The sequence below is a fragment of the Macaca nemestrina genome, chromosome 7 (assembly GCF_043159975.1).
Source record: "Macaca nemestrina isolate mMacNem1 chromosome 7, mMacNem.hap1, whole genome shotgun sequence".
Taxonomy (NCBI): domain Eukaryota; kingdom Metazoa; phylum Chordata; class Mammalia; order Primates; family Cercopithecidae; genus Macaca; species Macaca nemestrina.
In genome coordinates, this window is record NC_092131.1 from 166,893,227 (window position 1) to 166,912,497 (window position 19,271).

The 19,271-nt window shown below is 34.7% G+C and overlaps 1 long non-coding RNA gene across 1 annotated transcript in view; it reads left to right on the forward strand.

Annotated features, from left to right (window-relative positions):
* The window catches only part of LOC105492846 (uncharacterized), a 138,380-nt gene that overhangs the window by 26,206 nt on the left and 92,903 nt on the right, over window positions 1-19,271 (forward strand). The gene's annotated exons all lie outside the window — the stretch shown is intronic.

Consider the following 19,271-nt stretch of genomic DNA (forward strand, 5'->3'; position numbering starts at 1 on the left):
TAAGAACTACATTGGCAATACAATCATTATTTGCAGATAATATTATCTACCTAGTAAACCCATGAGACATGAACTATGAGCAAAATTAATATGAGTTAAATAAGATTGCTAAGTAAAAAGGAAATATAACGAAAATCTTTTACCTTCTAACTATCAGCAGTAACCAACTTAAAAGATCTAATGCGGAAAAAAGACCAGGTGCACAGTAGCATGAAAACTATAAGAAATTTCAGGACTGCTCTAAAGAAAACCATAAATCTTTCTGGGAGGATGACACTTTTAAAAAGTGAAAAGATATACCTTGTTGCTGAGTTAAAATAATTTGAAGATACCTATTTTCTACAATTTTATTTTTAAAATAAATTTAATTTTATTAGAATCAAGTCTCCCATGGAATACACTTAACAAAATGGTTCTGAAGTGGATATAAAAAAGAATAAAGCTGGCAAAAATGCCTGAAAGTTTTTGCCAAAAGAAGAAATAAGAGGGGTATAGGGGAAGAGAGGAGGAAAAATAAGAAAGTCTTACACCGCCAGATATTAAAATATATTGTAAAGATACAATTAAAATCATGTAGCATTGGCATAGTAACGGATAAGAATCACTGGCTCAAACACGGCATTTCTCTAAATTGTGTGCTTTCACATTTGTAGAAGTGCTAGTGTTTCTTTTGATCAGAAGGGAAGATGAGGTCAGGCAGCCTCTTGCAGATTTGGCAAACCTTATTTGGAGTTAGTATCCTGGTTTTCCTGAATGAACTTTCTAGATGCTGCACCTGCTAACAAGGTGGAGTTTGCAAGCGGTCAGCCCTAGCTGCCTCTTAATTTGGTGATGGCACTTGTGGTTTTAATGAATCTGATTGTGTCTAAGGCTTGCTTGCATATCTGAGAGTCTTTTCCCGTAACTCCTGGGGTCTATGGAATTCTTGTAAATGTTGCATTCTTCAGTTGATAGAGAAAATACTTTCTGAATTCGTGCTTTATTTAAATTATTTTTGCTGTGGCTGACACATTTGAAATTGAGTTATTTCACAGAATCTCCCCCGCTACCACCTCCAGGGACTTTGTTTGTTATTAATGTAAGCTAAAAATAAAATGATATAAAATTTCAAATTATTTAAGCTAAACTTAAGTATTACTATAGAGTAAACATATTTATTCATAATGTATTTCTTCTCACTTATCCACAGATGTGATCCCAATTTAATATGAGTTTCACCAGTAAACAGTTTGTAGAATATTTTCAGTGAGGCTAGTAGGCAAAACAAGTTCTGGTCATCGTAACAGAGCTTGAAAAACAAAGGTAACATCTAGGCATGCCAACTATACTCATCTTATAACTAAATGGATTGCAGATTACCACATCAAAAAGAAAATTTGAGAATTCCAGTTAGTGGTATTTAATTTCCAGCTTAATGTCAATTTAGGCACTACTTACAGTAATTTGCTACAGAATCATCATCTGTCATTATTTTAAGAAAATACATTTATAGCTAAGAAGAAAATTAGTTTGGGAAAGATCATTTTGCTCAGTTGAAATCAATAGACTGTATTATAATGTATAAAGAATGTAATTTTGCTTTAAAAACAATTTGCTATTAGAAGTTAAATTATCACTTTATAATTTTCTATGAAGTGAAAGAAAAGTGTTTTTAACTTAATTACCCCTGCCTAAAGGATATTCTTATTGGGATGATTATTATAGTAACCAAAACATATCGTAATATGCCATTAAGCACATAATGTGCTTTCCAGGAATCTTTTTGGTTCTTTGGTTTTCCTTGGAGGTGCTAAGGGAGTACGGGACTGACACAATATTATTCAACATGCAGATACTTTTTAGGATCATAATGTTGGTTGTTTTTACTAATTCAGGCTGGGCATGATGGCTCATGCCTTTAATTCCAGCACTTTGGAGGCAAGGTGGGAGGATCCCTTGAGCCCAGGAATTCGAGACCAGCCCTGGCAACATAGCAAGACCTTGTCTCTACAAAAAAATCAAAAAATTAGCTGGGCATGGTGGCACACACCTGTAGTCCCTGCTAATTGGGAGGCTGAGGTGGGAGGATCACTTGAGCCTAGGAGGTCACAGCCACAGTGAGCTATGATCGCACCTGTGCATTCCAGCCTTGGCAACAGAGTGAGATTCTATCTAAAAAAAAAAAAAAAAAGAAGGCTTTACTAAATTGATTTGACAGTTTCACATTAAGTATTATCTTGTGTTTCTCCTTTTTCCGTTTTTTCCATATCTTTTTAATGGCAGTGTCATATGATATGATGTTTTATGAGTTGTTATACCTCATTCATCAGAGTAATCAATGGGGAAAGGAGCCTTATGGGTTGTAGTCAATTTGTATTGGATAGGACAGATGGCATTATTGATAAATGGAAATATTCCAAATATTTATTGTGTAATAATATTACAAGGACTCTGAATTCTGAATTTTAATACCTTTAGTTTCTAAAGTAATTGGCAAATAAAGTGATTTATTTAGTTACCATGTATCCATTTAGTCACATCAGTGTGTGAACCGTAGCATTATCTTTCAGTTAATATGTGATGGGTATTTCTCTCTCAAGGCTTTGTGCTTACTTATCTGAATTCTGACCAAGCTATCACTTTGGTCTTGAGTATTTTAAAGTTAAAAACAATATTTGGAGCTGACACTAAGGTCAAGGTAGGATCTCAGAAGTGACAGAGGCAAAGATTCCATAGCATTTCCCCTGCATTATCACCTTTGTCCTGTAGGAGGCAGAGAGGGAAAGAGCAGTCTTAGGTCTCTTTACATTTGCCCCTTGCATAAGTTTCTACTCTCAATAGATTTCCTAAAATTATATTCTAATATAACTGTGGATATAAGGACATAATGATGTGATTCAGATTCTAATTAAATTTTATTTTCTCAATTTGGAATTCAGTCATTTGAAGAAGGGTTAATGCTGGTGTAGTATCCTTAATGTACCATCCTCCAAAATGTTTGGCATTATTCCAAAATTATATTCACACTAGTAAAAATAAACAAAATCCAGAGGACTTCACTTTTTATCGTATATGTTTTTGTATTGTTTAAATGCATACTAAGAGCGTGTCGCCATGCCTTATTTTTGCAATCACGAAGTTACAAATGATAGTTTTAGTCATTCTAAAACTTCTATTGCCATTGCTTTATTTCTTAAATACTACCAAATCTGTTATTGAAGTCTGGTGTGTATTTAAAGACTGCTAGGAGCTCTCTGATAGGACCTCAAGGTTGCTTGCTATTTTATTTAGAAAGCAATAAAAATTATTTAATGGTAGTGACCATTGTTTCCCAACCAAGAATCAGTACATATTGCCCAACAGTGGTATTATTTTTTAAATTGTGGATTTGTTATGGTGAATATATTACAAAGGTTAGAAACTAAAGATTTTTATGTGAGTTATAAATTTGTCGTTACCTTCGTTAATGACTGACACCACTCAATTCTCAGTATTTATTCTAGCACACTGTCTTGCACATAGCAAAAACTCAACGTTGATTGCTATATTGAGAAATAAAATAGAATGATGTACATCCAAAAAGACAATTAGAAATATAAAAATTTAGTTACATGCTTTCAAAATAGTAGTGTAATCCCACTAATCAAATAGAAACTTTATACTAAATTTTGATAAGATCAATCTTTTTAAAGGATTCTTATAAAAATAGGCTATGTAGATTATATTGAAAGAATAAGTTGGCCAAGCTTTATTTAATTAAAAATATCTTATAGTGTTCAATGGGCCAAGAGGATAAAGTAACTTAGACCTATGTAAACATATCCCATTCAAGATAGACTCTACTGTATGATTTAGGGCAAAATAACAGCAGTTGTGTTCCTACTGCCCTGGCAAGTACAAATGGACAAAATATACCCTGATAACTCCAGATACCTTCAAAACTCTAAGACTACTTCAGTGATTAAAATGGCATAGAGAATATTCTGATAGAACTCTCAGGACCAATAATAAACCAACGAAAAAACCAGCATTCATTGAATTAGTATGGAATTTGAAATATTCTACATGTATTTTGTTTTTTTAAAAAAATCAAAGTCTAAGTAATATGAAAGACATGTGTTATTTTGTGGTTAAGAAAGCCTTTTATGTCCTTTATTTATGGAATCAAATATGTGAGTGCTTTCCAGTAGAATTCAGGAAGAATTTTTACTCTGAACTTTGTATCTACATTTGCAGCCCTTAACCTTCCCTGATCTTTTCTCAGTTTCTCATTATCTGTGTTTCTGTCTCTTCCTTTGTCTCTCCTTCTTCTGTATTCACTTATACACTGAGAGACAGCAAAATGCAGACAGACACAAACACAGCTATTACTTTAGATAACCAAACAAGAAAACTTCCTCGCAGGCAACTCTTCAATGTGGTTATGTTGTGGTTGTTTTAGGAAGATTTCATTTCTCCCCTGTTATTTTAAATTTTGTATATTGGGAGAAACTATGCTATATCACTTCTTTGATGGAGAAAAGAAAAAGTCTCTAGAACAGAGGAGTTTGATTACATTTATAGTGATTCAATTACTCCTTTTACTGTATTTTGCTAGAGGTTTTTCTCATGAAAGTTCTTACTCAGAGTTTTGGGCATAACCCATCTTCTCCCTCCCAAAAAGATCATACGTTCCTAAAAATAAGATATGAAAACTACATCTCAGCATTTAATTTGTGTTCCTAGAATTATATATGGCCCCCAACATTTTTTTTAGACAAACTAAGAATATTAAAATTGCATTTTAGATAACCAAGTTATGGGTGAAAGCAAATTTTCTTTATATTTTAAGAGCACTAGAATATGTATTCAACAAATCTTCTTTAAAGATGTCATATGCTTACAGGGGAAATAATAAGAGGACACCCAATAATACATTTCTAAATTTAGCCCTGAGTTATTTGGACTTTGCTTTAATCAAATTTATCTGAAACAAATTTTTTTCCAAGCCTTAATTTCTGAAGACAGGATGATAGTAATTGATCATGCTGCTGAATAAAAAGTAAATTTTGGCATATTAAGGCAGCGTATAAGCTGACATTCTTTAACAAAAGCAGCCTGTCAACTATGGTGCACTTAAGTACAGGAAAGATTGATGTTTGCCAAATGTAAAATCAGAGAGAAGAAAAAATGTTTTCAAGTTTAGAGGATTGCTAACAATGAAAGAGAAAAATAAATAAAAATTTAGATGTATAATATTGTTATACCTTGTCAAGGAACTGTTAATTGAAAACAGGCCTCCCTTTTAAAAACTTAATATAAGATCTCCACCAAAAGACTACTCAAGAGTCTGACAATTAATGAAAAAGTAAAATTTTAAAGGTACAAAGTGATGGCTGACATTAACAAAAATTGTGCTGTTACATTATCAAAATGCTGTGCCCTAGATTGCATTGTCAATGCTTTCCTACAGAGTAATTAATATAATTGGTTATGTTACTAACAGAAAGCTGAGTTTTGAAAAATATCAGTATGAATCATGTGAGACTCCATCATAAATTTAATAGCTAAGATACGCAGGTTGCTGTTTATTTATTCTGCATATCAGGTTTATGTCATTTATTTGGTAGCTATATATTGTTTTGAATTTGCAATAATTTGAGTTATTAAAATGCAGTTTACTTATGATCCATGTTGAGAACATACAGTGCATTCATATGACTACGTAGCATTGGATCTTTCATCTCAGAGTGATATGTTTCATTTGTAGTGATTATAAGGAGAATTTTTAACGTGGGTCAAATGGGGAATAGTGGCACCCTGGAAGTGCTTATAAATAAATTTCTTTTTTAAAATATATCATTCCACAGTGGAATTGAAAAAGATTACCACTCCTTGTTTAAAGATGTTATATTGTTCTATTTGTGAATCTAACGAAATGCTTGACAGAAAAGAACACAAATTGCTCAAATGAATTTTAGAAAATAAGAAGACATCTGAATCAAACAGTAAGACATTTTAAATACATGAGATACTATCAACAATGTTTACCTACAGAAAATAAGATATTTATATCTACATATATATATATGTAACTTTTAAAAACGATTAATGTTTCCTGTTTATTCCCATGATGGAAAGTGAAGAAAAATTATATTTGCCCACAGACATGGGAAAGAATTACCTGGCAGAGCTATGTACCACAACAGATTTTTTTAGACTCCCTTTTCCCTGAAGCAGTCTTTTTATTTGAGCACTGTAAGAGATTTTCCATCTTTCTCACTGAAGTGCTCAGGTACATTAGCACCTCTCTCCTTCTCAGGACATTGACTTTGTTAAAAGCAAGAGAAAATAACGTTATTTCTGTGAGCTGGTTGTGTCTCCTCTCATGTTTAAAAAATAATAATAATTGCTAAACTAGATCAGCCTGTGTACAAAAACTGACCTGTCACTGAATGACTAGCTACCGAAAACCCATTTAAAAATTATATTTGATGGAATGGTATCACCTGATCTTAGAGAAAGATGCTGTACAAAAGAATGCTAGTGTCAGTAAAATTCATTGAGCTCTAAATGATATTCCGAAACTGCTTTCGAGCTAAAACATATCCAGTAACTGCTCAGGGCTAGATTACACTGTCTTGGAAGAATATGATAAGTCGGGTCAATGTTACGGGTGTAATAGGTTAAAATAATACAACATTTTCTAATACAGTTGCAGGCTTCTCCCTTAAGTGGAAATTTATTTATGTTGAGCACATTCTAGAATGGAAGCTTGTTTTGAACATGCCAATAAATACAGCAATTACTTCAGGAAACAGAAGTTGTTGCTTCTTCTAAGAATTATTAAAGAAGGTGAGGCCTTCCATTTAGCACTCTCTGTGCTAACATGAAAGTTCTGCTGTGTAGCCACCATCCTAGATCTTCTCAATACCATTAGGAGTGAATTAATACAGATACTATTTGTTGCTTATGCATGATGAAGGCCTTTCAAACATGCCCAGAAAACAGCCACTATATGGTAAATAGCAGAGACAGTCTACATCAATATCTGGAATGAGGCAAGAATGCACAGCAATAGCACTATAATTTAGGATTATTCTGGAAGTTCTAGACAATTCAGTAGTGCAATGAACTTATAAAAGGTGTGTTACAAAAAAGGAAAGCAAATTCTCATTTTCAGGAAATATATAATCAGGGCTTACCCTATTTCAGAAGAATATGCTGAGTTGAGATAATGGGAATGGACTGACATAACAGACTTTTTCTAGTACAGTTTCAGGCTCCTACCTTACATAAATGTATAGTTATGTTGAACACATTTCAACATAGAAAAACCGAAATGGATCAACTAAAAAACGACTTGAACTGAAAAGAATTAATTAAAATGGCAGGATAGAAAATATGTCATATATTTTAAATTTTTAAATTCATCACTATCTTGATTTGGGGGTGGGAAAGAAGAAAAATAAATTTGTGGTAATAATATCAATTATAAAATATCCAGTAATATCCTGAATAAGAATTGCACAAGACTCTTGTCTGGAAGGAATTATAAAACCTTATTGAGCAACATGCAAAAAGACAAATAAATGTCAAGAATTATGCTTCTAAATGGGAATACTGTAAAGATAGCAACTAACATACAGGTATGGCTTTAGTACATCAGGCAAAATTCTAGTGGGATTATTTTAAAAACATGAAATAACTTTTTAAACGGTTAGCATTCAGAATAGCAAAAGATCATTTTTAAAACACTATAAAGGGGAATAGGATTTATTAAATATGAAAATATGTTCTTGCACTACAGTATTTAGAATGGTATGGTACTACTGCACCTAGAATCCAGACAAAGATCAATAAAATGGAACAGAGAAACATAAAACTAACCCCAGTATTTCTGTGAACCAAATATGACAAAAGAATATTCCCATAATAGAGATAGGGTAGATTATCCAGTGAAGGATAATACAAGATTTTGCTAGAATGTGGGGAGAAAAAAAGAATGATACAATGAAATTCAGACATCAAGTATAATTTCTGCAGAATTTTAAATTAAATATAAATGCTCATAAAATAGAAAAAATACAAAAATATTTATACGGTATGAACCTAGTCAGGTAAAATATGTGCATATACATATGCACATGGAAAATCAACTGGTAAATATTATACCAAAATGATAGAAATGGTAAAAAACAAAAAAAAGAGGGAAATTATTGCTATAATTGCTGATGATTTTAGTTTTCTTTTTTATATATTTTTATAATTTACAGCTTTTTTCTTTAATTATAATACATTCCACAATTGGAAAAGTAAGTTATTCTCTCCTTAAAGCAACCATCATGTTATCCAAGTACATACCAAATATTAAACATTTTTTGGCATAAAACAATTGCAGACTTGCTTCAAGATGATGTAATTTTGTCATTTTTAATTTTATTATTTTTTCTTTTTTAATCCATGAACAGATGCATTGGATGTTGTTGTGTTTAATCTCCAGAATAGGAAGACTTTCCTTTTCTTCTTCCTTTACGATATGTAATTAGAATGAGAGCTGGAAGCAGAGAGCACACAGCAATACTCACCATTGTCTTTCCAACACTTAGGACAATGCCTAACACATAGTAGGCATGCAGTAAATATCTGGCTAAAGAAATAAGTAATTAATTAATATAAAACTAGCCAATTTTCAAAGAATATTAATGAAATGATTCTTTCGAATAATCTTTTTTAATGTCAGTCATTTTTCTGGGATACAATCCAACAAAGGAGTTTCAATGCTAGTATCTAATATAGACCAATTCAAAATGTTTCTGCTTTTATTTGTAGACCGCTTCTCTGGATGCAGTATAGTGCAAAAAGCAAGATTTGAAAAGACCAAAGAAACATCTCACCACCTTCCATTTTGCCAGAATTCCATTTTGCCCCAGAATTCTGTAATCTTCCTGGGGAATTTTTGTTTGGAAAACAAATCTCTCTTAAATGATAACACCACATATTGTTCCAAATCCTCTCTCTCTCATCTTCTTTCTTTCTCTGTTTTCCATAGAATCTCTGGGCATTTGGCTTGCAGATGGAGAATCCCAGCCAATTTCTTTTGAGGAGGCTTATTTCTTTTATTATTATTTCTTATTTATTTATTTCTTATTTCTTTGGAGGAGGCCACAGCGACTTCCTCCATGCGAAAAGAGAGACCACTATACTGTACCTCTACTTTGAAGAGCTCAACTTTTAATTCTTAGAGAGGCATTTTGCATTAATAGAAACTCCCCAGGATCTGCACTGTAATTACATTACAATTTTGGATGCTCTTCTAAGCCCTGGTGGCCTCATCTTGAGAGGTGTATTTTTTTTTTCTTTCTTTCTTCCATTACATATGCACTCTCCTATTGCTTTCCAGGACAGCAGGGTTTTTTTGTTTTTTTTTTTTTCTGCGATGGAGTCTTGCGCTGCCGCTCAGGCTGGAGTGTACATTGTTGGTGGGGGTACAAAATGGTACAATTTCTATGGAGGTAAATTTTGTAGTATCTCACAGAATTATAGTTAACCTCTGATCCAATAATCCACTTTTTTTTTTTTTTTTGAGATGGAGTCTCACTGTGTCGCCCAGGCTGGAGTGCAGTGGCGCGATCTCGGCTCACTGCAAGCTCCGCCTCCCGGGTTCACGCCATTCTCCTGCCTCAGCCTCCCAAGTACCCGGGACTACAGGCGCCCGCCACCGCGCCCGGCTAATTTTTGTATTTTTAGTAGAGACGGGGTTTCACCGTGTTAGCCAGGATGGTCTCGATTTCCTGACCTCATGATCCGTCTGCCTCGGCCTCCCAAAGTGCTGGGATTACAGGCGTGAGCCACCGCGCCCGGCCTTCAGGACAGCAGTATTCCTGTTCTGTTCAGAGAGGTACTTTTCCCCCCAAAAGCCATTTTGTCTTTATTGTAGTCAGATATCCCATTTTTTTTAATGACATAAGCAATCTCTAGATAAAAACTTGATAATCTGTCATCTTTGATTTACATTTTTAAAATAGCATGATATGAAAAAGAATCATTCTAGAAGTCAAGAAATTTGGATTCTTGTCCTTACTGTTTTTCTCTCAGCCAGATGTTATGCATCGCAGTTAAATCAACTGTAGTCTCAATTTTTCTTAAGAAATATCTAAATATCTCCTACCTCTAACAATCTTTGATTATTTCATTAATTTTTTGCTCAATCAATGCCATTTACTGAATTCTTAATTTCCTGATGCTGTGTAAGGTATTTATTTGGGTTACCTAAATAATTAAGATTCTCACTTCCATTATATAAGATTCATTGCTTTCTTCATGAAACTGTGAGGGAGACTATTATTTTATAACTGAAATGTTTAATCTTGATTTCTGACTGAGCTTCTTAGGGACTTTTTAAACTAGAGCATTAAGTTTCATGACATCATTCTGTCAGGAAGACAACAAATTGGCCGGATGCGGTAGCTCATGCCTGTAATCCCAGCACTTTGGGAGGCTGAGGTGGGTGAATCACCTGAGGTCAGAAGTTAGCCTAGCCAACATGGTGAAGCCCCATCTCTCCTAAAAATACAAAAATTAGCTGGGCCTGGTGGCGGGCACCTGTAGTCCCAGCTACTCGGGAGGCTGAGGCAGGAGAATCGCTTCAACCTGGGAGGTGGAGGTTGGAGTGAGCTGAGATTGCACCATTGCGCTCCAGCCTGGGCAACAAAAGCAAATAAAACTCCGTCTCAAAAAAAAAAACAAAGAAGAAGACAACAAATTATTTTAAAAATGATTTCTGTACTTAAAAGTATTTGAAGTGTTACTATTTATAAGAATTCATTTATACTTTTAAAATCACATCCTGGCTGTACTTATAGTAAGACGCTACCTATATTCATCTTGTAAGAATCATTTTTGATCAGGCAACTTTCTTGCATGATGATTTTTCACATAAAGACTTTGAAGCCTGTTATGCTACTACTTTCAAAATATATGAAGATGTACCTTTGGTGTCTTTTAAGAAAAACTTAGTACATTTCATATTTGTTCACCAGTTGAAATTGCTTTTAAAATAAAGAATAGCCAGATTGCTTTCCAAGATGAATAGTACTGTCTTACACTTGACTCGAAGAGTAGAATAAATGAATAATTTTGTATGCAAGTTTCTTGGTTTACTTACAACTTTCTGCTAAGACTCCAGAGACCTTTAAGCAAGGATTCCACCAATTACATTTGTTGTCTGTATGTGTATATATTTTTTCCAGAAAGCATATGTTAGTAGGGCTATTAAGCAATTAGCTTCATGCATATAGATAGTTCATTTTGCACCAAACCATATGATGTGATTGGAATTTATAGAAAACCATCTTTCTTGCCAGAAATTGAGGCAAGTTAATTCTCTAGTTTGGAGAAGTATGGTCTTATGACTGCAATCTGTAGCCTTAAAAATTAGAAGCCTAGTATTCTTTATTTGATAGCTTAGAAAAAAATGAATATAAAACTTTTGCTTTTATTAAATGGAAAAATTAGAAAAAAAAAAAAAACTAGAGCACCTGGATCATATTGCAAACTCACCAAATGTTTGTTAAATTGCAATAAAATAAAGCCAGCAGGGATTGAGATTAGTTTTGCTTGTTTTTTTTTTTTATATGAAATATGTGCCATGAGGTCTTATGTCCTAGTCACATTTGGCTCTGAGCGTTCTAGTCGTCTATGCAAAAAGGGAAATGCAACCAGTGACAAAATCTGTAATGTCCATGAGATAAAAACAAACTGGCTGCTCAGTAGAAGCCCAGCTATTCCTAGGGACTTAATAACTATTTCCAGAATGAATGTATGATGCTGAAATCTCAGAAAAAATTCCCCTGTTTACATTTTTAGGAGGGTCCTTGACTCTTCACCATCTTTACTCTTCACTCGCAGTGTTATGTGACTATTTCTCAGACCGATGTCCAAGAGTAGTTCAGAAAAATTGCTTTTATGGGGGTGAAACAAAACAACTGCCTGATGATGTGACTTAATTCAAAAAACTTTCTGAAATACCTAGAAATCCTAAAGCAATAGGTAGAGTATGTTACAGACACATATACATATTCCAAGTGTAAAATAAGATTCATTGCCACCCTTTGAAGCTCTAGTTGCACTTTACAAAAGAAGTGTGTTACTGTCTTGTCTCATGTTTATAGCACTCATATCCCCGGCCACAGCCATTAATCAGATTGTTTTTCCCTTTTGGGGAGGCAGGGGATTATACTAAAAAGCCATGGAAAGTCTACTACAAGATGTAAAATTCTACATGATTGACCTTTTGTAAATATTAAGCAAAACTAGTAAATCAAGATGATCAGATTAACATATTTTAACAGAAGTATCCATATGAAAGGCAATGTTGACATTCTTTATGAAAGCTGCTTTTTCCCTTTACTGCTGCCATTTTTATGTGGATTTCCCTGTTCAGCACTTAGTTCCAATTTTTTAAATGATCCATTTCAACAGTAGACAGCAATATTCTTCCAGTCATATGAGTTTTTGGTTTCATTTTATTACATTAAAGATTACAAAGCTCTACTGTGAATTTGTGTGCTAACATACCTTGTATTTTACAGGACTGTGTTCACAAGAATTATTATGACTGGGTCCAGAATTCTTTGTTTGGGTCTTTGAAGTGAAAGTCCAATGCAATTTAACCCTCAGTAGTAACTAAGCTAAAAGTTCATTGCATAATTTCAAAAACATTAAAAGCATGAAAAGAATGTGTAATTTATTCAAGAATCCCAAAGAGATTGTTGGATTTAAAAAGGTATCCATTTAAAGATGGTAATAGTTTTGAGTAACAATCACTTTACTTGAATATAGTTTCCCAGAACTCTGCTTATAACTTGGTTGCTTGGAGTTATAAATTAAAGTCCATTCAGTGGATACTTATGTGCCAATGCTATCCCCACCCTGAAGTAACTTTCTTGCTGGTGGTGTGGAAAAAAAGACAAGGACACAAATAACTTGGCAAACCTCTTTTCAACACATTGTCAAGTGCCTTATAAAGCAAGCTCAAATGTGGCAGAAAGCCACCATCGAATTTCAGAATCAAAGAATTCATAAATTGTTACAAGTTTATTCTGTGGATCAACTACCCAGAATTTGCTAAGGTTACACTCATACCTTACACTCAAGCCCCTGTCATTTCTTCTCCCAGCATACTTACCACACAGCCCGCCTCCTCCCACAAAACCACTGAGGCAGGAAGCAGAGTTCCAGCTAGTGGGTAATCAGAACTCTACTGGCTTTAATGCCTTTATCCTCGTCATTAAGTTAGTATCTCTATCAAGGATTTCCTGGTTCTTAAATAAATGATTATTATTGATTTAAAAAATGACAAGTTGCCAAAGTTTTAGGGATTTTTTATATCTTCACTAAAAGTGGCAGATTTTCTGCCACAACCTATTTTCACTAGTGATCATTTTATCTTATGATCTAATTAGCATAGCGTAATGTTATCGTTAATACCTGAGAACTGTTTTTTACTATTTTACGTTAAATTTTATGTCTGCATTTGGACAGCAGTTTGCCTTTTTCCAGTGGATCCCATTATAAACATGACTGAGTACCCTATGTTAGTAAATGAGGAATACCTCATTTTATCAAGACTTGCATTTCACTTCTGGTCTCACAGTTTAAATATAAACCATCTACTACAGCACCCTATCTGTGACCCACCCGCCAGCCCACACTTGCAAGTTCTTTTGTCTCTCCCTGGCTCTCTCAGAGCCAAATTCCCATGCAAGCTGAAATTCCCAAAGATAGCTCCAGAAGGGACAAGGACCAACCGGTAAGTGGGGATCTCTGTGGGAGCCACTGGCAGCACCCAGGAGGTAGGGCTTTAGGGTGCCGACTACCTTCAGCATCAACCAATCACAGCAGAGCAGGGTCCTGGAAACTCATCATTAACCTTTTAGTTGCTATACGGAGGGGTCTTGGGTGTGAAGGCAGCATGGCCAGGGCACTTTTACCAACCTAGAGGATAATTTTTAAATACTTTAATAGACTGCAGAGCCTTACCTGTAAATACTAGCTGAGTATCAGACCTACTCACAACCCCTCCTAAGAAGCTGTATCTATAGACTTAAGGCAGTGTATGAAGGTAAATTGACATTTTAACCCGCCATCTGTAAGTTGCCTTGTCTCCCATACTTGAATCTGACCTTCTGCTTTAAATATGGATTCAGTGCTTGCAAGGCTTCTGGTACCTTTTCACCCAAAGTTTTGACTTTTTCCTTCTAAGCCTCAGTTTCCTCTTTTATAAAATGGTTACATTAATCAGTATTAAATGCTTCTTATTCGCAATAGCCAAAATATGGAATCAACCTCAGTGTCCGTCAGTGGATAAATGAATAAAGAAAATGTACTATATGTACACAACGGACTATTATTTGGCCATAAAAAATGAAATCCTGTCTTTCGTAGCCACATGGATGGAACTGAAGGTCATTGTATTAAGTAAAAAAAAAGCCAGGCACAGAAAGACAAATATTGCGTGTTCTCACTCATGCAAGAGCTAAAAAAGTGGATTTTCTGAGGATAGACAGTATACTGGTGGTTACCAGAGGCCAGGAAGGGTGTGGAGAAGGGGGTGGATAAAGAGAGGTTAATTAATGGGTACAAATATACACTTAGATAGAATGAGACTTGGTGTTCAATAGATCAATAAGGTGACTATAATTAACAACAACTAATTGTACAATTCAAAATAGCTCAAAGAAAATAATTCTAATGTTCCTAGCATAAAGACAATATTTAAGGTAATCGTTATCCCAATTATCCTGATTTGATTATATGAATGTATTAAATTATCACATTTCCTTGAAAATATGTACATCTAATATGAATCAATAAAAATTTAAGTAATGCTTCAACATACTGTTGCTGTGAGGTTTAAATGAGATAATGCAAGTGAAACCCATAGTAAAATGCCTGTGATGTAGTTAGTATTAGCCATTACTCACTTTTCATGGGATCTTCAATCAATGGATTTTAAAATCCTTTATGCAGTTACAGAGCTGATTTGAAATACTTGACTACAGAAGCACATGCTGTGCATTGTTTTAAAACAAAAGGATGACCAGAAAAATAGGTTATTATTGAGTATGAGACATTTTCTTGCTTTCAGATGCTATAGAGCTGTTGTGTGCTCTGATGACTCAAAGAAGCCTGGGGTTTCAAGGGCTGATGTCAGCTAGTGGCTTCTGGGCTTTTACTACTAATGAGGAAGGGGTATTCTCTCTGGAAACAGGAAGACTCTCTGTCAAGCTTCAGGTCTCCCTGTATTCATATATTATCTTTTCCTTTGACTTTTGCTCAAAACTATGGAATAGAGCATATCTTTAAAGCACCAATGTCAGGAAACCCCAGGCTCTTTCCTTTCTGGGCAACATGAATGAGAAGACTGTCATAAAAGATATGGAATCTTAGGACGAAATAAATAAAAATGAATCCTAGAGGGCAGCATTAAAAAGTGTATAGAAAAACTCTGTTAACAAGTAAATGACTGTTTTTAACAAGGTTTTCTTGTCATCTTCTTTGACTGGCATTAGAGTCTTCATTTGAACCATGTTATATTAGGCACTCTGAGCAAAAGTCAATTATAATTTAGATTCCTGATGAAAGCTAAACATCAGAACAAGAGTTAGAAGGAAGCACTGCGGCATACCATTTTCTGAGAGCTTGTTTGAACCATGTCTGTTTGTTTCCTTTTCCCCCTTGGTGGTTATCATTTTCACAATATGCTTTCTTGTGGTCTGTCTTCCCTTCTTGAAAGTCCTGTTCACAAATGGATGTCATTGTCTCAGTCACATATTGGTTTAGTATTGACTAATTATTTAACCTTTCATGATATTTGCTTCATCATCTATGACATGGAATCAATTCTCCTGATACATTTCAAAGCCCCTGTGCTAATTCTCTAGCTGTGATTTCTGAACCAAAACTGTTTGTAGTAATCTAAGTCTAAAATATCTTCATCTGAGAAATACATATATAACGGTGGTCCTTCTTGGAAGGGACCTTATTGAAAACACTTTCTTCCTGTTCTTTCCATGCAACTACCTTTATCACTGCCAGTGAACAACTGCCATGAGCATCTAGATTTATAAGTGACCGTCAAAAATAAGATGGAGAGAAAAATGTGAGGCTGAATTTATATGTGATAAATTATTAAATAATAATTATAGAAGTTAATCTAAATATTATTATCTAAATATTATTAATTCATCTTTAAGTTTGGGTGTCTGTTGGTATGATTTTCTTTGTTAAATGAAGAACTCCCATTCTTTTTTGTAAAGTTGAGATCAAATCCAGATTTATTTAATGTCCCTATCTCTCTGCCTTTGCATTGTTCTTGAAAGGGGGAAATCTGGAAAAAAAAAAAAAATTTAATTTCGATGATGTTATTTCCCATACAAATTTCAGTACTCAGATATTAATTATAGAGATTATAAGTATATTTTCTCAACACACATTATATTTACTGTTAGTATTCATATTAATTTTGAGATGGAAAATAAGAATTTAGTATTATAAATGTGTGAAGCATTCTCTTTGATCTATTAGAACTTTGAATATAATTCGTTATAGCACATATCATTCCAAGTTATAAGCATTAGTTTATATCTCTGTCTCCTCCTCACTTCTACATCTTTCCTTTCCTTCCCCTCCAAGATTGGCAGTTTCTAGAAAGCAACAACCTTGTCTGCCTTATGTTCATTCCTTATCATCACATAGGTTCTTGGCATGATGCCTTGGCAAATAGTGGGGGCTCAATAAATGTTGTAGAAATAAATAAATGAATGTTGTTGATGTTATAGATGCGTACAAATTGTATAGTGTTGCTATAAATTTTCAAATTTAATATTCTCATCAAATAGTTTTGATTCATTATCTATATCTTATTATATGCCATGAAGTAGCAAAGAATCCTATAAAGATCAGTTCTCAACTTAATCTCAAATTATTGATTCCAAATAACTTGTATTAACACTCAAGCTTAATCCCAAATTATATGGCTCCATCCTGTGTAGCAAGAAGGATGTGGTTACTGAAGGCCTTTCCTAAAGCTTAGAGCATTGTTCACACATGAAGAAAATGATGGGTGAACATTAATGTAACTTTAAATGGGGGAAAAATAGAGCTATTATGCCTTCAAGTTAGACTACCACCTACAAAGAGGCAAGTTAGAGTCAAAGCATAAGGTAGAATAAAGAAAGAACTAATATTTATGCTCTCTACTTTGTATTAACTACAATGCCAGGAGCTTTACATGTTGCTTCCTGTCATTCTCACAACAGCACTAGGAGTTAGGTACTATTATTCCCTTCTATTAATGAGAAAACAGGTTTCTCAGAGCTGTCAAGTAGGAGTCCTAGGATTTAAAGTGAAACTATACAAACCCATTATTTTGTACTACAATAAAAAACATGAACATGTTTTAGCCCTGCCTTAAATGCTTTCTGGAATAAGTCAGGGCATACGTCAATTATGTAAATGATTCCTACCAGCTTTATCAGAGATCACAACCGTCATGTTACTGAAATGCCAAGGGTTTGGTCTAGGTCCTGTTGCTTGCTGCACAGAAAGCCAATCACTGAGACAACAAGTATTGCCAGGGAAGAAAGCTTTATTCAGGTGCTGCAGCTGAGGAGCACAGGAGTTAAGTCTCAAATCTGACTCTCAACTGACTAAAACTGGGAGGTTTATGTAGTAGAAGTAGAGATGTAGCTACATGTGGGAATGAATTAGGGAGATGTAAGGAAGCAATCATGATAAACGAGGGGTCTGTTATCTCATTACTGAGATTGAATGTGGTGATCTGGTGAGTTTCAGTCAATTGTCTGAGGGTTGTTTTTCTCAGGAAGGAACTCAGACGAGACAAATGTAACTTTCAAGTTTTAGGATTGGGAGAGTCAACTTCTATGTTTGTTCAAAAAACAGTAACTATCATTTTTATTGGACAATTGTGCTGGTTTTAATCTCAGCAGTGGGGAGAGTGTCAGGAAGGGCTTCATAGGGGAAAGGTGCAGACTTTGACTTGAGATAAACTTTGGTTTGAATCCCTGTTCTGCCTCTTAGTCATCCTGAGCAAGTTACTTAAGCATGCTAGTCTTTGATTATATCATTTGTGAAATGCAGATGTTCATAGGCTTTTCAAATGACAAGCACGATGTCAGAAACAGAGAAGGTCTCCAAAAATGATGGTTGCTTGAATCACCATTTGAGTAGAATGATGCTTCATTCTTCTTTCTGAAGATGCTACTTAAAGGACATGTTCATGAAAGCAGATCAGAAAGAGAAGACTATTGTCTCAGGGAGGCCTTAGCTGATTTTATGACGAGAGGGATGTACCTCGAGGTATGTGTCAGTTTGATGTAAAATGCCTTTGACACACAATGAAATGTGGCATATTACATTGAATGTATATTTCTGTTTGTTATTTGCTTCATTAAACAATGATTGATGGTACATCTTGAAATTCATCAAAATTTAGAACAAACTATTTTTTAAAGAAAGATTGTTAGGGTTTAGAAAATGATACCCTAAAAGTATGGCCATTTGGCATGCTGAGCACTTCCTTAAAATAGGAAGGCCTCAGAAGTTACCTCAGAATCAAAAACTTTCTGACTTCTCCTGTCTCTCCCCACACTCCAGTGCAAGGTGAAATTTTAGTCTGATTCAAAACGCCTTTGCAAAAATTATAACCAAGACAATTATTACAGTGAAAGAGAGCTGACCTAACTGACTCCGTCTTGTTTCTATTCTCCAAGTTGTCCTTGTTCTTTCCTGGGCGAAAGCTGAACTAACTTGGGGAGGAATTTAGTTTACAGTTTAACTTTAAGATGATAACTGTCTTTGCCCAAAATAAACCCCCTTCTTGCCTGGGGACCAGTCTGCCTTTGTAGTACCAACAAATTAGCTACAAGACTGGAAATTATGGTTTAGGAGTCATGCAGCCAGAGGCTGCAAGATTCTGAAACACCCTAAACTGCTCTTGGGGATAACATCACTGTTGTAGAACTTAAGATCACTTTGAAGACCCTGCATTCCAGTGCACCAGCAGACATCACCTGGACCAGCAATCTGCCTCAGCCAGTTTGGCAATCCCACCTAGAAACAGGAGTCAGCAAGAATAACCCACTTCAACTCCCTATGATCTCATCTCTGACTCAACCAATCAACATTCCCCTCTTTCAGACCCCTACCTACCAACTCATCCTTAAAACCCCTGGGAAGACTGATATGAGTAATAATAAAACTGCAGTCTTCTGAAGAGCTGGCTCTGG